At 40.4% G+C, this 16719-nt stretch overlaps 1 protein-coding gene across 13 annotated transcripts in view; it reads right to left on the reverse strand.

Annotated features, from left to right (window-relative positions):
- thrb (thyroid hormone receptor beta) overlaps positions 1 to 16719 on the reverse strand; it is a 161225-nt gene that overhangs the window by 122323 nt on the left and 22183 nt on the right. The window contains exon 2 of one of the 13 annotated variants that reach the window (XM_030412034.1): positions 14703 to 14714. The exons of the other annotated variants lie outside the window; for them this stretch is intronic. The gene's annotated coding sequence lies outside the window, so the exon portion shown is untranslated. The remainder of the gene's footprint in view (positions 1 to 14702; positions 14715 to 16719) is intronic. 13 annotated transcript variants of the gene reach the window in all.

A 16719-nucleotide genomic window follows, 5' to 3' on the forward strand; every position in this document is an offset into this window, starting at 1 on the left:
GAAATAACAAATAATTTGACTGTAGCTGTAATGCTGGTCATCAGTAAATTGTTATCAATTAATCGGTCCACTCAGCCATCTTTCATTGTTCATTACTTGTATGATCATTTCTGTTGTAGTCATTGAAAGTTGAACAATATATCTGCATAGTTTTATTGTAAAAAGAAAAAAATAATGAATTCATATTTTCTCTCTTACTCTTACTTTTCATTTACCTACACAGGTCTCTGAATATTCTAACTGCCTATTCTTCTTCTTCCCCTTTACTGGCAATGACATAGTTAACCTGATTTCAGATGCCTTTTCTAACACAGCCCCGTCTGACATTCCGACTTCCACATGCTGTGGATGCTTGGCAGTGTTAGGGGGTGGGGCATCAGGAGGTGGCATGCAATACATCCTGATACAAATAGGCAGGCTGTGCAAGCAGGAAAACTTGTACCTATCCATCTCTTTATATAGACTGAACACAATGGGGATTTTATTGCCTCTATTAACTGCTGTACATGTACCATCAACAATGATTGGGGTATCCACAAACATGCTGAATTGCTCCTTTAAAGTTTAATTTAATTAGCTGCTGAGTCCATCCGTGAGGGAACAGTATAATTGAAGTGAATCTGTGCGCAAGAAGATAAACGGAAAAAGTAAAGGAAGGCCCCTTGCGTTGTAGTATCCACAATTACACCAATTTGGACCGGTTTCTCCTCAACTGTCTCCTCTGCCTTTTCAGCAGTACCATTTTAAACTTTTTTTCAGACATAATCTCAATTGGAAGTGGCATTATTAATTAGTTTGCTGTGAAAAAGGTAGGTATACGCTACTTATCATAACGATGGCTTTGTTCAATGCCAGTCCCTAATCCCTTTGATTCCCTTTTTTGAATGAAAAGAGGCTCCCACCACCTGGTGGTATGGAGAGTTCTATCCTGTCCCAGGGGCTCAGAACATACCAACTTATTGGCCATTGGCTGTAGTCTTTAAGGTACGTTTTTGTGTGTCTGGCCCTTCCGTCCGACCAACGACAAAGAACTAAAGTCATAAGTCCTAAACTTTACTTTAAGTTCTAAACAAGTCATAGAAAAAGCATGCTACCACCTATTGTTGAAAGTTAAAACTTTGCTGATTGTTCGAGTGACTTCATGCATGCAAAGTAGCTAAAGTGAATTGTTCTTTTTTGGCCACTTGTGGTAATGGAACAACTTGCAATCACAACATTGACAAGTTATGGTATAAAGTTGATATTGTTAACACGTTTAACAAACAATTAGTTTAGATTATTATTTTTTCTACTCTCTACCTATTCCAGAACCAAAACAATAGTTATAGGCTATAAAACCAAAACAATGAGCTTTAAAAAGCTCTAAAGCCCTGTCCAGCTAAGGGGAACTGCAGAGGTGGGTGATCATTACTTGTGGGTTTGTCAATTCAGGCAATTTACCAACGTTCGTAACCACCTAAATAATGACAAAACATTAATATTAACAGAATTTGAGTCAAACCTGAGAACCTCCATTTAGACCCACATCTGCATACAGTTCATATTCAGTATGGAATGAAAGGAGATCAGAACTTACCTGCAATGGTGTCAGTGGTAGATTAACACAACACAGTCACATAGAGGAGAAAGAAAGGGGACAACATCAGTTTATTGCACAATAGATCCTTGAACAGTAAGTTCAGTCAGTCAGTTCTTTTCAGATGTATTGACTCCATTAACTACAAGTTACAGTAAACTTTGGAAACTTAACCTGATCCAGTCTGATCCAGTTGAAGTGTTCTGAAGGTTAAAGTACATTTCAATATGCATTAGGTTTGACTTGTAGCCTCCCTTTGATGCAATCTTTTTGCAGCTATGTTTGTTAAAGGACAACCACACACTGAATAGATGATATATCTGTGTTGAAATGTTGCTGTCGATAACCTGCTCAGTGAAGGATGGTGAAGGAAGTGTGTGCCAGCTTAAAGATTGCACACATGATAATCTGCTGTGAAAATCTAAACACAGGTCAAAGTCAGCACTCTGATGTAACTTCTCTGTAGCTTGTTATGTATGACTCAAAACTTTACTACTGTCATTCCATGTGGGGCTTTTCTGTGCTGAACAGGGTGTCAAAGAGTTTACATGTCATCAGTGGTCTGCACCCAATAGCATTCGATGAGGACAGAGATATGGACATAGAGAAAAACAGAAATACAATGACAGGCTCCAAGTCAGTCCTTTGGGAACCATTACACCACTATCAGAAAGTGAGTCTCTCAGAGGTCAAATTAGTTTCAACAGGTACATATTCAAAGCAGGCACTGTGGATGACGCAAATAGATGTACTTGTGATTGTACTTAAATGGAACATTTGTTTGACAGTTATCTAAGATACAGGGTGGGAGGTAATGGTAGCAGCTGCCAAGAGCAACAACAATGTTCTAAGAGTCACTTCTGATCTGTTTGTAATGTGATGTCCAGTGATTAACTGCAGAGACTGTTGATGATTTTAATTGCTAAGAAAATATTGTACAAAACTATTCGTAGATGGGTTCTGCTGCAATTTGTAGTAATGGCAAAGCTTATTGTTGTTTTTGTGGTAGTCTAAACAGTAAAGAATCCATTTCAAATTGTGTTACATGCATTGTTTGGCCAAACACAGAGGTCATCTGATAAAAAACATCAGTCATGTGCAAGGGATTTGGGTCTTTTTTTTGTGTGTGAAAATGTCTTAGACTTTTCTTTTCTACTTTGCCAGATCCACCATTGTTGAGTACTGTAGTGGATATTACTATACAAAACTTTGAAAGCAGTTTGGGTGTGAAAAGCTTTCTCTCATTGCTCACTCAGCATCCATTGGACAACAGAATTTTGAATGGAAACTAGACAGATGGTATATAGGAGAGCACATAGCCGAGTACAATAAGACACAACATGTTATCATTAATGATGGTTAGAGGTATTTGTAGCCATAGTAGTAACACATTTCTGGCACAAATTCAACTTATTCAAAGGTGTTTTAAAGGTCCAGTGTGTAGGATTCAATGGCATCAAACAGTGAGGTTGCAGATTGCAACCAGCTGAATACCCCTCACCCTACCCCTTCTTGAGTCATTGTTTGGGTTATCCGTTCTCGGCTACTGTAGAAAAATGAAGGTGCAACATGGCAGACTTTGTGGAAGAGGACCAACGCCTTCTGCAGACATAAACGGCTCAATGTAACAAAAACACCATTATTCTTAGTTTCAAATGATTATGAAGTAACAAATACATAAATATGAATATAACATTATATTATATTCCCCAATAGAATTAGTTAGCCAATTAGCCAATAAATCCCTTGAAATCCTACAAACTGGTCCTCTCAAACAGGAAATAGCCTAAAGAGGTCACAAATCAAGTAAGACTAACAGTATACCATTGTGTGTGTGAATACTCCCACACTGATGGAACTACTCAAGTACTTCAGGTTGTGGCCGACAGTACACATGGACTGTTATTTATTTGTGAAAATCTTGATATTGATTTGGGTTACAAAGATGGCTAGCTAGCTAGCTAGTCTTGTTGTTAAACATACTGTCAAATTTGATTTACTGCTTGTCAACTGTATGTTGTCGAGTTTGAATGCGAAGCGGTCCTTTGTATAAAAAATTCAGTGGATGCTCATCCAGCTATTAGTCATACCGTCCTGTGTTGCCAGGGAAACAGACTTTTGGCTTGTGAAAATGTTTTGATTTTGATCGCAAGATACATGAAAATAGGGCGATCTTGCGCTCCCACATCTTTACTCTAAAAATCTACTCTTTTATCAACCCCACTAGCCTACAGTAAGACAGCGTACACCACTAACTTAATATAAAATCGGGGAAAAACACTAAAAAAGGCCACCGAGGGAGAGACCTCAGCCTGACCTCAGCCTATCCTCAGCATATCCGCCGACTTCAAAACTACATTTGAGGCTTTAGAAGTGAAACTGGACTGTACACAGGCTGTGGTGATGGAGCACAGCCAACGGATTGACTCACTGGAGGCTAGTGCAGAACAACAGGACCAACGGATTCAGGCACTGGAGGACAGGCGCTAGCTAGCCGAGAGCAACGCTAGGCTAAAGGTGAAGAAGGCGGACCTCAAAAGCCACAGCCGCAGAAACAACATTAGGACAATCGGACTCCCAGAGTCTATTGAATCATTGAATTTTTTGCGGACCTCCTCGTTGAATTACTTGGCCAACAGACTCGCTCATCACCCCCTGAACTAGAACGAACACACCATGCGCTCACTGCCAAGCTACAACTGGGGTCACGGCTGTGGCCGGTAATAATTCCTCTCCACCGGTTCCAGACAATGGAGATGATTGTAGGGGAAGCCCGCAAGAGATGAGGCAGCCTCCAATACCGATGAACGGCAGTGCATATCTATGAACACTACACTCTGGAGGTCCTCGAGCAGCGAACCAAGTACCGTGACACCATGCCAGCACTGTACAATCTGGGCCTCAGACCGTCTCTCCTATTTCCAGCCAGACTACAGATTGCACTGGCAAACAGAGGAGGCAGCGACCTTCGCGGCCAATTATCAGCAGAGACCGGATGGTGAAGCTGATTCATAAACTCCAGCTGGACTGACGGCAGGCTGCACTAACTGCGCTGTCTAGCCTTTTTCCGAGTTGGAACCACTTCACTTTGTCTGAGTTGTGTGCGGGCCCAGGATCTGCAATCCCTGACAATGTTCAGTAGGTGAGCTCCCAGATAGCTTGAGGTTACCTGGCAGCTAATTGGTGGCCCAGTGGATGACTTGTCATAAACTTTGAGGGACAAAAATAATGAAGACGCTGGACCAGAGACACGGTAAACTGAGTCGGTAATGTACTCGTACATCTTTAAGTTGTTCAGACTATCTCCCTTTTTCCTTGAATTATTGAAGGTGATATATGTTGTTTTCTCCTTGGCTGTGTGCCAATATATGTACAATTTAGATAATGGTGATTGACATATCACATGTGCATTTGTTTGCACCACTTTATTTAGATTGTGACATACAATCTATTTTTGTATCCCCATTATAGTATAAGTCACCGGTTAACAATGGTGGGACTTACCTATACCCCAAGCTGCTCTTAACTTCTCTGACTTTTTAGTTTTATAACTGTGTGTGTTATGGAAAGCCAAGCATCTTGATTACTCAGGTGGCACAATCGGGATATTCCTGGAGCATGATGTGGGGCATACTATTATACGGTTGATATAGCACATTGTACAACATTGGCATTTACTTTGTAAATGGGGTTTCAAGCAGAAATGTGGGAATAGGGATAAAAGTAAAGGTGACTAGACATAGAAAGGCAAGTGCAGATGGATAAGGTGAGTGTGGAAGGTATGGTGTGGGTGGGGGGACAGGCTGGGGTGGGGCAAGGGAGGGACCCAGATTTTAAAAGGTCACAGATCTGGGTGGGGGGAATTCAACGAGGTAGGGGATCCGGTGCCATGCAAGTCAGGAAATCTTTGTTTATGTCTTTTATTTGGGAGGACCGTTTCAGTTAGTTCTTTCACAGTACGATATGTCAAAATTTTTAACACAGATATGATTTGCGGGAGACACACTTACACAAATCCGATCTTCGAAAATTGAACAGGCCCTGGATCGAGGAGATCTTCCACTCAAAATTTAATCTGAAAACGAGGGGCACTGCGATTTCGATAAGATCAAGGATCGACTTTACGTCTGATAGTATAATTACAGATAGTTATGTTATCGTTTCTGGCGCAAAACAATTATCCTTGCATCTGTATATGCCCCCAATTGGGATGACGAGTCCTTTATGAAATAATTTCTGTCTTCTATCCCAAACTTTAACTCCCACCTACTGGTGCTAGGAGGGGATTCAAATTCTGGCACCTGGATCCCTTTTTAATAGCGCAGGCGGACTTTTGCAAGATTGGTGTCAAGCTTTTCCTTGACCAGAGGACCAGACCGGATTCATGAGGCACTCATTCGCTAATATAAGAAGACTTCTCAGCATCATTCATACCTCGAACTCCCCTTCTGAACCGTTGGTTGTTATATCTCTAGACGCAGAGAAGGCTTTCGATAGGGTGGAGTGGGCATATCTGTTTTCTTCCTTACAACGGTTTGGGGCAGGCCTTGTCTCCTGGATTCAATTACTCAATTCCTCCCCTCGCGCATCAGTATGTCCTAACACTAGGGCTGCAGCTATCGATTCTTTTTGTAATCGATTAATCTAGCACTTTATCGATCGATTAATCGAGTAATCGGATAATTTTTTTTTTTTGCGTTTTTAAACAACCAAAACAAATAATGCATAACGAAAATGGTGTGGCTGTAAAATGATCAAGCATTTCTCAAAAAAACAGAGGTATTCATTCCAACTCCAACATTTGGCTCCAAAACTAAGCCCATTTATTAAGTGCCAGTGCCAATAATTAAACAACAGTACAGTTAAATCAACTTACTGTAAAACATGTATAACATGTAAAACTGTGAATACAAACTTAAATAGTAAAGGCCATTTGGCCTTGGTTTTGTTATCTTCATACAACATTACAAAAAAAGAATTGCACCTTCTGCAAATTACCCACCTGAGAACAAAGAATGAATATAAAATATCTAGCCAAACAGGTACACAATGTGTACAATTTATAAAAAAATAAATGTAAATAAAACAATTATAAATAAATAAAATAAATAAATTATAAATAAGACTTTTTCAGTCTTCAGTCCCCAAATCCATGATAATCACACTAATCCGCCAATCACAAGGAGGCAAATACACTGTGTGGGAAGACTAGGGTCCTACCTACTCCACATTATGCGTGTCCTCCTGGAACCAAAACTTATCCTGAACTGTCAGGAATCATTTCAAAGTGACACAGACACATTGGATTAGCCGGTGGAGGCGGTGTAATGCACTCAAACAGAGTTTATAATCACAAAACAGCCAATGTAGCACGTAATTCATGATCATGTCTGTATAAAGTGATGTTTATTTTTGCTCTTCTTCGGCGGCTGTTTCAGTGAGTTTTGGGCGCAGAGTGATGAGACGTATACCGTTGAAATTTGTAGAGTCCCAGCTTTCATATGACATGCTGTATGTAGCATTAGCATGAAGTAGCGTAATCGCTGACGCCGATTTTTCGGACATGCGCCATTAGCGTGTTTTTTCTACGTGCTCCTTTAGTTGCTTGGTGTCGGAATTGAGTTTCGATTAGGTGAAAATGATTATCATGAGCGTTTAGCCGAGCTTCTTCCCGTTAAGTTGGTGTGCTGCATTAATATGTTGCTACATGGTTAGCATGCTCGCATGTATAATGCAACATGCGCAGCTCGGGTTGAAGAGGTTAAAAACGTCAAAGCTAAACATCATATCTAGTCAAACCGCATCACGACATCACTACAAATACAGAGCTAAATTGTGCCAGCCAGCTAAATTCAAAATGTATGACGCGCTGGTGTGCTTCCTGAACAATGGTCCGTGTGGAACAATCAGATCCCTGCGCGTATAGTGCGCGTCATAGGAATTTAACGATGCTTCGAGGCAGAGTTTTTGCCTCGAGGAATTTTTATAATCGAGTTAATCGAGTAACTCGATGAATCGTTTCAGCCCTACCTAACACCCAGCACTCTGAGTCCTTTCCTTTATACTGTGGGACGCGACAGGGATATCCGCTCCCTCCACGCCTGTCTGCAGTCATTATTGAGCCACTTTCAATTGCCTTAAAGGCTGAAGAGGGAGTTAAGAGGATTCAGGGATGGGGCACAGACCACAGGGTCTTGTTATACGCCGACGACCTCCTTCTGTACATCTGCAACCCTCAGTCGAGCATTCCTCATGTTCTCTCAGTCCTGAAGTCTTTTGGCAAACTCTCAGGTTACAAATTAAACATCTCAAAGAGTGAGTGCTATGCTATTAACCAATCAGCTGTGGAACTGCCCCTGTCTGCCCCATCTAATTCAGGTTTCAAATATTTAGGCATTGCAATTACAAGATCTGTCTGCACATTACGGGAGCAGAACTTTGCTTCTTTGATGGAAAAAGTCAAGTCTGATTTGCAGACGTGGGGCCGCCTACTGCTCTCTTTAGCAAGAAGAGTACAAGCTGTGAAGATGAATATACTCCCCAAATATCTATATATTTTTCAATGTTTGATAATTTACATACCCCGGTCATTTTTCCCTGCAATAGGAAGTATTATCGCCTCATTTATTTGGGCCAGTAAACATGCCAGGGCTAGTAGATCTTTATTGCAGAAGAGCAAATCCCTTGGAGGGCTTGGTCTGCCCAGTCTCATTGGTTATTACTGGGCTGCTAAGGCCCATAAGGTTATGCTGTGGCTTACTTCAGCTCAGAACAATTGGTGTCAGATAGAGGCCAAGTCATGTACCTCTTCTTCGCTCCAGGCCCTGGTTTGCAGTAGCCTACCTTACTCCCCATTGCTCTATTCGTCTAATCCCATAGTGACTGGCACTCTGAAAATCTGGGCACAAATCAGGCACCACTTCTGCTGGCTCAGCCTCCATCAGATAACTCGCATTTGTTATAGCCATTTATTCCTGCCTGCTAAAATCGACCCACAATTCACACTTTTTGATAAGAGTGGCCCCCGATATCTGAAATGTATGTATGTTAACGGTTGTTTTGCTAGCTTCGAACAACTACGCCCAACCTTTAACTTCCGCAGCTCCGATTTTCTTAGATACTTTAAATTACGCGATTTTGCCAGGACCCACTCCTCTCAATTCCCTCAGATCCCAACCCAAAGCGGTATGGATCTTATTCTTAAAGCTGAAACCTTACCTAAGAGCCACATGTCCCACTTCTACAAACTCGTCTCCACTGTTGTCAACAAAACTAGGGCCAGCTGGGAGAACAAACAGCAAATTTCCCCGTCTGATGACTTTTGGGAGAAAGCTTTGCGAGCAGTTAATTCTTCCTCCAGCTGCGCTAGGCTTAGCCTTATACAATTCAAAGTGGTACACAGGATCCACTACAGCAAAGCCAGGATAGCCAAGATTTATCCAGGCGGCACGGATGACGGATGCAGCAGATGCTCTCAGACCCCTTGTGATATGACCTGTATGTTCTGGTCATGCCCCAAACTGCTTAACTTCTGGCAGCTATATTTTGACACAATTTTGAAGGTCATGGGGTTGGGGATCTCTCCATCTCCTCATATAGCAATTTTCAGCAGGCCTCCAGACGAAATAATGGTGACGGCGACTCAAGGTAATATCATTGCTGTTACCTCTCTTAATTGCCCGGCAAAGAATTCTGAGTCTCTGGAAATCACCCTTACCACTGTAATTTAAAATTTGGCTGTGTGACATTTTGTCTTTTTTAAAACTTCAAAAGATAAAATTCCCTCTCAGAGGCTCTTGATAAATGTTACTCTCACTGAAACCACTGATTAACTATGTAAATCAGCTTTCTTCTAGGGAAATGTCATTGTAGTTGCTTGTTTAGTGCTTGCCTGCATGGTTTCTCACATCTGTGCGCCTCGCTGTCTGCCTGCCACACACAATCAGGTGCATTGCAGGTGCGATGGGGCTCTGGCCCTCAGGCCCTCCCGCTGGTGAACGAGTCTTGGTAATCTGGTGCAGCATGCTGGATGTCAGAGACTAGGAAACTTTTACTACAAAACACTCAGTCCTACTATTCTATTTATTCTGCTCACTTACTTTATATAATCTACAGGCATAGTCACCTTTACTTAAAAGTGGATAGACAGAAAATGGGGATGTGACATGCAGCAAGGGTCCTCCGGCCGGGATGCGAACCCGGGTCTACTGCATGTGTGGCATGTGCACCAAACTACCTGTGCACCCCTATATATTTATTTAGTCTTTATTTTATGTTTTAATCATTTTATGTATTAGCTAACTTAATTACTATGTATATGTGAACGTATATACGTTCACATGTGCATAGGTCTATGTGTATATATATGAATATATATATATGTGTGTTTGTGTCTATGTGTGCCCTGCACAAGCAGGCTTTTAACCATGGTAACAGAGGAAGCCAGATAACCAAGATGGTGTATTCAAAATACCAACAAAATATGCCCTGTTTGCTCTTTTCCTGATCAATACAACTAAATGACAATGATGAGTGCCTCATGCCGAGTCACTGCAGATATCCCAAGTAACAAACAATATTCCTCACATTGCAGTAGACGTAGTTACCAGATAATCGTTACCCGGTGCAACGCCATGTTGCCACTCTGAAACATGAGTAACGTTATTTCTCGAAACCAATTCAACTACTTCAGAGCATACTGAACACAAACTATGTTATAACTGCCTGGTCACTTGAAAGACACTTTTGCTAACCAGTAGCCATAAAGACAAAGCTAAACACAGGAGTTAGCATACAAGCTAACAAGCTAGATTTACCAACAAGCTACGTAGCTCGACTGCAACATCGTAAGGTGATATGGGTTACTGCAAGGAATTACTGTAACCACTGCCATCTTAACCTTGTGGTTAAAAAATAGAACGAAACATATATCAAGCAGGGGTCCTTACTTGTCCAGCAAAAAAGCAGCCAACTCTGGGTTGCTCTTGAGTCCTTACAAATCCCGCAGCTTCCTCCACCTCTGAAATGACGCTCCGATATTTATCCTAGTTTTCTTTCGGGCACGGTCCAATACTTTATTTTTAAACTGCTTTTCTTCGTCAGTCTTCTTATTTCTTTTCTTTGATGGGGGCAATGGTGGGGCATTTTTCCGCCCTGCTGCCTCGCCGCCATTAGGCGAGTAGCGCTGTCTAAATCGTGATGTTGGCTAGTTAAAATGTGTCCATGATGACATGATGGGAGTGGTTTCTGCTACGCATTCGATGCCACATGACCTTAAGTTATCGTGGGAGCAAGGCGAGAGCAAGGTGGCTGCAGAGCAGTTGAGCAGTTGCTCTCCAGGTGCTGCTCGAGCCTAGACCCACTTTCATGACGTCAGGACTTTGCCCTAATTGGCTCTCATCTACGCTGACGTATATGACGTGTGTTTCAATGAATTTCCATATCCGTAAGCGCCTGTGCCTCTTTTCTACTCAAATATCACAGATAAGTAGCAGCCATGTGGCTGCACCTATGGGGTAGTCAACATGAATAAACCTATAAAATTCTTCATGTAACGCAACAACCCTGAAAGATCAGAATCAGAATTAGAGTCCTTTTATTGTCATTGCACAGTGTACAACAAAATTTTAGCAGCATCCGGTTATTCACACAACATAAATAGAGTAAGAAGAACAAGTAAAAAGTAAAAGGCATTAGTGCAATGTAAGTATATTAAAAAAATAAATAGATAATATGTACAGTGTTATGTGATAATAATGTCGTCAATAAATTGCTCAGTTCTGTCACCCTACTTGTGGTGATGATAGAGAAGTGGTTAACTGCTGTGTCTTGCATGCAGACAACACAGGTTCAACTCCAGTGTTATTTGTACTATCCACGCTTATTAGCCCTTTCTGTTCCCGTCATGTAGAGAGTGTCCGACTTCATAGCAGCGTTTGTATCCCCGTCCCTACAGTCGCCAGCAGATCTTGCTGTTGCAGGCGGTCAGCTGGAGTTCAACTTGAACACGCCTATTGTTTAGTTTAATTTGAGCTTGAACATATCAGGTGTGAGCAGGTGCTGCGTGGGGGAGGGGGTACTGCTGAGTACGCACTGTGCAAGGGAGGGGGGCTGCCAGCAGACACTTCTCAGACACTACCGTTGGCTCTGATTGGTTGTGTTGATTCAGGAGAGGTGGATTCTTGCAAATCAAATTAGGGTGATGGTGAGGCACTGGGTGGACCCACAGACAGTGGATATTTTCACAGCTGATCTGTATTTTTCTCTACTGTCAGTTCATAATGACAATTTTAGCAAATATAGCAAAACCATAGTTACAGACTACAGCTTAAATCTTTCAACAGGATCCAAAACAAGACGCGCAGGGCTACTGCTATGCTGTAGCATTGAGAACAGAGATGTGTGGCACAAAATACAAAAGAAGTTCCCTGGTATTCCTCTCCAGCAGGAATAAAGTCTATTATTTGAAAAAGCTAAAATTCTTGAACATCTTTCCATACTTTCGTTAAGAGATCTGTGACCAGTTATTGGTAACATAACTCATATTAATTTCACATCCCAATTTTGTTGTTGGAAGTTCTTTTCAAGATCCTACATGTGTAACAATATAATGTCATAAAACAGATAACTATAAAGCAGACTGTCGTACTTTTAGTGACCTGCAGTGTCATATTTTACAACAACATGGCAATCCTCCTCTGCATAACACTGCCTCATTTATCACTATTTACCAGCAGTCATTTAGTCCCTCAAACAGCACTATCACAGCAGGAGCTACATTTGTATTGTTATGTTCCATTCACTGACAAAGTTATGATGTACTGCTACTGTTGACAGTAACTCAGCCCTTTCTTCACAGTAAATGCTTTTAATGTGAACACAGTAGTAGTTCTTGTGAAAACTGTTTCCACATGCCATCAAAATGATAAGACTTAATAAATTGCAAGGGCAAAATAAATTTGATTACATCTCTGACAAAGCATGACAAATGAGCTCACTGTGAACAACAGGTAAACTGAATAGCAATGATCATCTCTTTACTATGCAATGTTCTGCTGGGCAACTTTGAGCCTGAGCCACACAGATAGTGTGACAAAAATGTTAAGAACTAGTTTAGAACCAACCTTGAGGTACCCACCTAAATGAGGCTACATGAGGGTGTTCTCATAAATCAAAGACTGCACATGTTGTTAATCTAGCATCAAAAGTACAACCCAGAAAAGTAACAGTGTTCCTTCTACAAAGGCTTGAAGAGGATTAGCCAACGAAGGAAGATAAGATATTAGAGATAGTTGAGGCTACTTAATGCGTAACAAAATAAACACTCACTGCCAAGTCATCAGAGTGCACTGGGCATTCTTTCTACTAATACGAGACCATATAGTTACATTGTTGCCTCAGCCTATGATGCTCTATTGAATTTGATGGCATTGTGGTATGCTGTATATATGAGTGGAACTTGGAACTTCACCAAACTAATCCTAGTTTATATCATTTGGTGATTAAAAAAAGGAAAAATCCTTGATTTTAACTCTTAAAATTGTGGTCTGGTTTTTACACCACAAGGCAGCCATGGATAATTGCTGAACACATAACAGACTGAAAAAATAAAGGTTCAGCTTGGTGTAACACAACACTACAGCTTTTATTTGGAAAGCCCCAGAACCCTGCCTGTCTTACACTATATCTGGGTGCTATACTTTTATTTGTGGTGTGTGTGTGTGTGTATGCTTACTGGGAACTGCTGCACAGTTTGCTCTCCTCACTGAACTTTAAATTTGTATGCTGCACAGTAACCTCTGTGATCAACAGCAGTGTTTTCCAGTCCACAGGGGTTCTTTTTAGAGAAATGTCAAAGAACTTTTCTTTTCAACCAGAAACCAAAATACAAGAAACATTAGTTCCAGGCTGTTTTGCTGAAATGGCAATTAAAAACAGTCAATCTGTGAGGCAAAGTAAGTTTGTTCACTGCTCAACTTTCAAGACAGCTGCCACAGGCACACTTATTACTTGTTTGCGGTTACTATGAATAAATTGTGCAAAACATAAATTAACCAGTAGTCTGTGAAATAATTCAACCATTTATTGTAAAAAATCAACATTATAAAATGTAACAAGTGTTATCTCTATTACTCGAGGCGACTGTTGTACTGTCATGTAGTAAACACAGACAACAGATGCAGATGCAACTTATTAATTCAGAGTTAGCTCTGAGTAGTAAGCAGTGTTTGCCTTCAAATATGTTTTTCTGAAAAAGACACACACTTCAGTGTCACAAAAACTGCACGTAGGGCTGGGCTATATTAGACTATGTACCGTCTATGATTTTGGATATCGTTTGACATCTTTTCCTGTTTTCAAAGGCTGCATTACAGTTAAGTGGTGTAATTCCGGAAATTGCCTTAATCCGCTTAGTCAAAATCTCAGTGTTAATGTTTTGTGAAAGTACCAATAGACATCCCTACAATATTGCTGTCATCCTTAAATTAGCCTGTCACAATTACCTTTGTACTTTCTTGTTGACAGTTTGTTTTTGTAGTGTTTTCAGGGTTGTTTAAGATTTGATCATCACTTCACTAGCTTGCCTAGCTGGCTTTTTAAATGTTAAAAGTATCTAAGTATCTAACTTAACTATTGCTTAGATTTGACTTTACCTTTGCCTCTAAACTTGATCATATAACAGTGCTTTTTCATCACCAGTTACTAGGGCTGCCCAATAAATCGAAATTTCATTGTCATCGCGATATGAACATGAACAAAAGACTGCCTGACGTGATGAATAAGAAAAATCATTTTGCTTACATGCGCCATGCATGCACCTTGAGCATGCCAACATTTAGACAGAGCCCCTGATACAAGGGCCAATCAGATGAAGCCCCAGCTAGCCGTAAGCTAACCTGACAAAATTAATCAGCATCAGTTTGGTGGTGGTTGCCAGGTTATGATGGATGAGGGAGGAGAGAAATGCGATGAAACTGTGGTCGACGAAGACCTTGTGGTGAAAAGAAACAGCATTTCCGCTATATGGACTTATTTTGGATTCAGGAGAGACGACGTGTTACAAACACAGGTACTGTGTAAAACATGCCGAGCAGTTGTTGCAGCTTCTAGAAGAAACACAACCAACCTCCATCACCACCTGCAATACAACCATAAAGACCTACACCAACAATTCAAAACTAACGTAGCCATCATTAACTGTATAGTTAATGATATGCAAACTTCAATATTTGTTTATTTATCGCAAGTTATATCGTCATCGCAATGCTGAACAGTGTTATCGCACATCGCAGATTTTCCTCATATCGTGCAGGCCTTATAGTTACTTTAGTTTTCATTGTTAGCTTTGTACATATTGTTAATAGTATTTATCATTGCATATAGTGTTTTTGATTATTTTGACAATCACCGCAGTGTCTCAGTATACTCTTTAAACAACAATAGCTAGCCTATAAGCTTAGCTAACGTTAGGTCGCTATGGCTCTCTACACTTGCTGCTTGGAAAAGCTGTTGTGCTGATATGTTTAGCTGCAAGGTGAGGGGGTGGGAAATGGTGACATTCTAGAGCTGTAGCAATTAGTGGATTAAGCAATTCCAATCAACAGAATATTCAAATGAACTCTGTTATTATGAATGCACAAATGATGAAATCAAATAATAATAACATGATCAGTTATAATAATTTCAAATGACCACTTATTTCCTGATGTCTAATTTACTGATTAACTGTTAATACTTCAGCATTGCAGTTTGTGTGTTGTGCTGAAGGCATCTTGTGCTTTTCTATTATCGATTAACAGTGCATGCATTACTGTGTTATTTTATCTGAATTAATGCTGCAAACAAATACACCAAATCTATCTGATCCATGCTTTAAGTATGTTTAAGCATTAACAGTATTGTATTCCCAGAACACTAAAAATATGTATCATCTTCTTGATACGTTCCGTACATGTCATGATTTGTCAAGTCCTTTTTAATACCACTAAGTGTATAGCCAACACACTGCGAGCAAACAAAACCTAGTTAAAAGCTTTTCTAACACATCCCCAGCAAAGCACCATCTTTGCTGACGGTCCAAATGTTTGAATTTTAAACCAAAACAGATTATGATTAAGACTCTGATCCTCATTTGCAACACAAAAGCAGATTTCAATGCAGGGTTTAGGTGACATTAATCTACAATGCACTTAGGACTATATGTAGTAAAAAGGTTAACATCTGCGTTAGTCCCAGTCCAACATTAATAACAGCAGAAGCACCAAAGCCTTTGTTTACTTACTCAGCAATTTCCTCCAAATAAAGATGCATCATCTGATTACCTAGATGTCTGTAAATCTGATTAGACTAATGCATCTTCTCTGAAAATCCCACTGCGAAGACAAAAAACTAGAATTTTTTTCTGAAACCGTTTCAGCATTTTGAGCAGTGCCAGTGTCTCATCGTCTCACAAGTCCATTTTCAAGGTTTTAACGATTTGTGCATACAACTTTGATTGCATACTTCCTCTGGAGTCATGCTGAAACATATGGGTTGTTACTGTTTCTTTCATAATTTCTTTTGTTAAGATGATCTCCAAAGTACATCTTTTTAAACCATAAAAAACAAAAACAAAAATTGGCCACTCAGAATTCAATGTTTTGCAGTATTTTCAAATTATTTTGCCATGAACAGACAACCACAGAAGCACACGCTCATGTCGTTCACTCGAGACTGACATATGGTATAGGGAACAGGAAAAGAAAAAAAGAAGTGACAGAGGAAGAGAAAGCATAAAGTAAAGAGTGAGTCAAGGATGTCAAAAAAATTAGAATACTGAGAGATTGGCTAACCTGTGTTCTTCTGCAAAATCATTTTACAAAGTGTACATCATGCCAAACAAAAAATAAACAAGGCCGCGTGTAGCAGCCACAGCACACTGACTGCTTCCTTTATGCCTCGCTATGTGTTTTACTTCCTTCTGTCTAAGTGTCTGCCCAAGTGATATGCTGAGAGAAGAAAAGAGGAGGGGGAAAAGTGTGAAGTGAAAACTTCATGGCCACAGACAGTGGCTTCATTTTTGTTTGTTTTGTGTGCATGTGTGTGTGTGTGAGTGTGAAAGTGAAATTTGAGAAAGTCTGAGTGCTGTCTACACCCTTGGCTGT

Source organism: Sparus aurata, chromosome 3, assembly GCF_900880675.1.
Source record: "Sparus aurata chromosome 3, fSpaAur1.1, whole genome shotgun sequence".
Taxonomy (NCBI): Eukaryota; Metazoa; Chordata; class Actinopteri; order Spariformes; family Sparidae; genus Sparus; species Sparus aurata.